This window comes from Melospiza melodia, chromosome 18, assembly GCF_035770615.1.
Source record: "Melospiza melodia melodia isolate bMelMel2 chromosome 18, bMelMel2.pri, whole genome shotgun sequence".
NCBI lineage: Eukaryota > Metazoa > Chordata > Aves > Passeriformes > Passerellidae > Melospiza > Melospiza melodia.
Window position 1 is genome coordinate 5317425 of NC_086211.1, and position 5076 is coordinate 5322500.

Sequence of the window (5076 nt, forward strand, 5' to 3'; positions counted from 1 at the left end):
ACATGAAGATAAGCAGGGCTGAGTGACTGGATATGGAAATCCAGCGCGGGGACTAGATACTGGAGGTCTATTTTGGAGTTAAATGGCTCATAAAAATAGGAGGCTGGGGTTTATTTATTTATTTATTTATTTTAGTTGCCCGAATATCTATAGGGCTGTGCATGTGGAGCTGAGCCTTGAGGGGAGAGAAATGCAGGGGGAAGGAGTGGGGGGCTGATGGGGGGGACAGGGGAAGGGAGAGCGGCCAGCCCCAACGGGGGTCGGGGTTTCCTGCCCGGGGACCCCCGCTCTGGTGGGTTTCCCTTGGAGCCAGCCCCTCCTGGAACAACTTCTGCGGCCCAGGTCAGGACCAGCGGGGTCGGGGCTTCCCTCGGGATTCGGGGGACCCGCCGGGGCGGAGGGGCCGGGGCTGAGCACCCGGGGCACACAGGGTGGGGGCACACAGGGTGGGGGCACACAGGGTGGGGGCACACAGGGTGGGGGCACACAGGGGTCCCTGGGGGAACACAGAGGTGCTGGGGGGCACACAGGAGCCCGGGGGGCACACAGGAGTCCTGGGGAACACACAGGAGCCCGGGGGGCGCAGAGGGGGCCCGGGAAGGACACAAGGGGTCCTGGGGGACACACAAGAGCCCGGGGGGCACAGAGGAGCCCGGGGGGCACACAGGGGCCCCGAGGGGCACACATGAATCTGGGGTAACACAGGGGTTCTAGGGGGCACACAGGAGACCGGGGGGCACACACGGGTTCCGAGGGGCACACAGGAGCCCGAGGGGCACACAGGGGTCCCGAGGGGCACACACGGGTTCCGAGGGGCACAGAGGAGCCCGGGGGGCACACAGAGGTCTCGAGGGGCACTCAGGGGTCCCGGCGATGCACATGGTGCCTCTCCCCACCCCGGCGCAGCCACCCCGAGGTCCCTGAGGACGCCTGGCCCGTCCCCTCGGGGCGCTCCGTGCCGTGCCGCCCCCGGCCGGGCTGGCAGAGCCTTTCCGGGGGGGCCGGGGCCGCCCCTTCCCCGCCGGACATCTGGGAACGTCGTTAGGGCCGCTGGGCTCAGGAAGTTTTTCACACTTCACGTCTCATTAACCGCAGGTCTCGCATTCCTTGGGAAAGGGGGACAGGCGGGAGGGCGGCGGCCGCTGGCCCGAGGAGGGGGGGGACACAACCCATGGCAGAACTCGGGGGGCCCGGGGACCCCCAGGGTCCCTCCCGGGATACCGGAGCTCCATCCATCGCGGGGAACCCCAGGCTGGCCACCCTGCCCCGGGCGTCGGGATGGGTTTGGGGCAGGGAGGGAGCCAGACACGACAGGGGGGACCCCGGGATGGGTTTGGGGCAGGGAGGGAGCCAGACATGACAGGGTGAGCCCAGGATGGATTTGGGGCAGAGAGGGAGCCAGACACGACAGGGGGACCCCAGGATGGGTTTGGGGCAGGGAGGGAGCCAGACACAACAGGGGGACCCTGGGATGGATTTAGGGCAGGGAGGGAGCCAGACACGGCAGGGGGACCCTGGGATGGGTTTGGGGCACGGAAGGAGCCAGAGACGGCAGGGTGAGCCCAGGATGGATTTGGGACACGGAAGGAGCCAGACAGGGCAGGGGGACCCTGGGATGGGTTTGGGGCAGGGGGGACCCTCCCCGCACGGCCCCGACGGGCCCAGCCCCCGGTGCGGGGGGACCCGGGCTCCCCTTCCCTCCTCCGCACCCCCGAGCGCCGCAGCTGAAGCCGCAGCCCCTGCTCCCCTGCCCTGCCCGGGCTCTGCCTCTGTGGGATGCAGCCTTGCGGGGAGGGCGAGCACCTCCCCAGCATCTTAAATGTTTCAAAAGGGTTTGTTCTGTACTTACAGTGAGCGAAATTAAAAAGAAACAGTAAAATATTTGAAAATGAAGTGCATTATGTTTAATAAATATAAAATGAACAAAGGCTGCTATATTGCCAGCAATATCATTTCTTGCCCAGGGGCATTAATAAAGACTGAAAGGTTTGGAAAAAACAATATTTTCTATTAAAATTCTACGGTGCGTTTCAATATTAAAAGGATAGGTGATGAATTTTCAGTGTTACTCAGACGGGGTCAGCGACTAATTTCATTTCTTTCTGGTCAGCATTCTGTCGATAATTAATCAAAAGCAGAGTTTCTTAATGAAACACTTTTCATAAGGTGATAATTAGCAGGAAAGACGCGGAGTGCAGACAGTCACTGGTAGCTGTCTAATAACCAGAATGAAATCAGGGCTGGGTCCAGGGAGTTAAGCAAGAGCTCAAAAAAAAAAAAAAAAAAAAAAAAAAAAAAAAAAAAAAAAAAGGAAAAGAAAAATAAAGAGGGAGAAGAGGAGGAAAAGGGATGGAGGAGCCGCCTTGTGCGAAGTCCCGGGAGAGGGCTGTGTTTTCCAGCCCATGCCGATCGCTTTTAGCACCGAGCTGCTGCAATTTCGCCTCCCGTGCCCCGCGGGGCAGCGCCACGGCCCGGGCCCGCTTTGGGGGGCTGGGAGCGGAGACACCCCCTCACACCCTCCTCATCCTCACCCCACGCTTGAGCTCCAGGGCAGAAATCAGCGCGGAGCACACGGTGCCCACCCGGCCTTTCCCCGCCTCACCCCGCACAAAACGCGTGGAAAGAGTAAATGAAGTTAATGAAGAAAATTAGCAGCGATTAGTGACAGCGCCGGGGTCCGGCAGAGCTGTGCTCCGGCCAGGAAAGTGTCTGGTGACAATCACAAAGATACCCCGCGCATAAACAAAAGAAATTAGCCCCTAGAATGATATTAAACAGTATAAAATTAACCGAAAGTTGTAATAAGTGAGGGATTAAAAAGGACCTGGCATTAATTCGTGGGTCTGAAGAGGGAGAGAGGTGTGCTGAACCTTTAATTAATATTTGGCTGGAACATACCTTATTCATAACATTCATTGATGTCGTTACTCCACAAACAGACAGGGATAATTTGTTTAGATAGATAAAAATAACCTTCAGGTGAGATTTTAAATACAAAACCAATCTATCCCTTGCATCTAGTCTGGCACTTAAACAGCAAACCTTTCAATGGGCTTTTTTCTCATATTAATATTTTTTTTTTAATCCGAACATGAATGACAAGTACTGCTTTCCTACGACGCCGGGTGTTTTATTATAAAATTCTCCTGAAATGCTGTAAACTTTCAGATAAAGCTGAGAGGCAGGAGGCTGTTGAGTAGATGAGATTATTGATAGTTATTGAAAGTATCCAAATAGGATTTAGAAATCGGGCTCCTGCGCCTTTAATAGAATTCCAGATAATCTTTTATCACAACAAGACACCCATAGAATTATTTAAACAGATTGGACTATTCCAGCAGCAAATTTCAATTATTCTAATGCTTTAATAAATGTGTTGTGTGTGTATTAAATTCAAGCTTCTTAATCCAAATTTTACGATTTAACTGCTCTGATTTTTCATTACAGCTACACCCACATACAGCAATTTACTTCTTTTTTTGTTTGGGTTTTTTTTTTTTTTTTCCCCTTTATCCCAGAGAAACTGATGCCTAAACGAATCGGGCCCTCAAATAAAATACAAAATAAAAACTGACTTAAAAGTGAGTTCCGTACTGCCCAAACAAGAGAAATAAAGAGAAGGCTCTGCAAGACCCTGTAAGGAGTACGGGAGAGGAGAGCTCAGGTAGGGAAGATGATGGGAAGAAGGAAAAAAATAAGAAAAAAGAAAAAAAAGAAGAAAAAGAGAAAAAAAAGAGAGAAAAATCAAAACGCAAGAAAATTAAGAGCAGAGGATTGAATTGATGGGATCTGGGGGCTTTGTGGCTGGAACCTTTTGTTTCAATATTTATTTCCTCAGAGGTTAATACCTTTTTTTTCCCTTTTTAAACGTAACAGCAGGTGAGAGGGAAAAGCGTGGCCTTCAAAATCTGTCAGCATCAAACCAACTAAAGGAACAGGATTATCAAACAGTGGGAGAGAAACAATATTTTAAATTATCATTAAATTATGGAGACAAGCTCTCGAAAGGAGGAGGGCACAAAACGGATCAGCGGCTTCCCCTGCACACACACACACGCGCGCGGAGATGCTCTCATAAAGGAAAAAAAAAAATAAATAACAAAAATAATAACAAATAGCGAGGGGCGTCCTCTGTTGAAAGGGGAAAGAGTTAACAGGTTTTAAATATTAGAAGTGCCGGCTAACGAGGCAAGGAAGGCAGCCGGGTTGTGGCGTGGCAGAGCGCGGGCCGGGGGCTGCGGGGTCCCCCCTGCCCGGGCCCCCCGGGGCTGCCCTGGACGGGGCCGCCGGTTCCTCCCCGGGGTTCGGGGGTGGGATGCGGCAGATGCGGGGCTGATGGATAATTTCCCATCCTTTCCTTCGCCGGCACGGCCGGCCCAGCCTTGCCCACGGAGGGGCGAGTGCCGGCCCCGCTGAGGGGCTGCGGGACACCGGGGCTGTCCCCAAGGGTGGCACCGCTCCCCTGGGCGAGCGGGCAGCGAGCGGCTCCTCCCCGGGCACGGCATCCCCCGCCCGCCGGGTCAGCGCCTCCCTTTCCTTCGGGGCAGAGAACCCCGAGCAGCCCTGCCCGGGATGCACAGCATCCTCCCCGGGGTTCGCATCCCCCTTTGCCCGGCAAAGCCCTGCCCCAGTCACCCCAAAGCGCCGGGACCCCCCCGGCCCGGGCCTGACACGCGTTATTTGCTTACAAGGGGCCCGGAGGCAGCTCAGCCTCCGGGGCTGCAGGCTCGTTATTAAGCAGTTCAGTTTGTTAATATTTCAGGCCTGACCCTGGCGAGGAGGATGTGCAGAGCCGCCCTGACCCCAGCCTGCCTCCTCAAAGTACTTTTGTAATCAGCTGTTAACTATACAAATAGCCTTGCTGCTAAGGATTATCAGATAATCGTATTTTATTAACTGTGAGAGGCAGCCTGTAAATATTTAGTTTTATTATCTCGCCGGGTATCAAATATTACTCCAAATTTCCTACTTACAGATTTTGCCCTCCTTCCCCAGCCTGGAAAAGTTGTGCAAGTTTAATTTTATTATTTATATTTTGAGAGGTGGTAAACATTTCGCTTTGTTTGACTGGAGTAA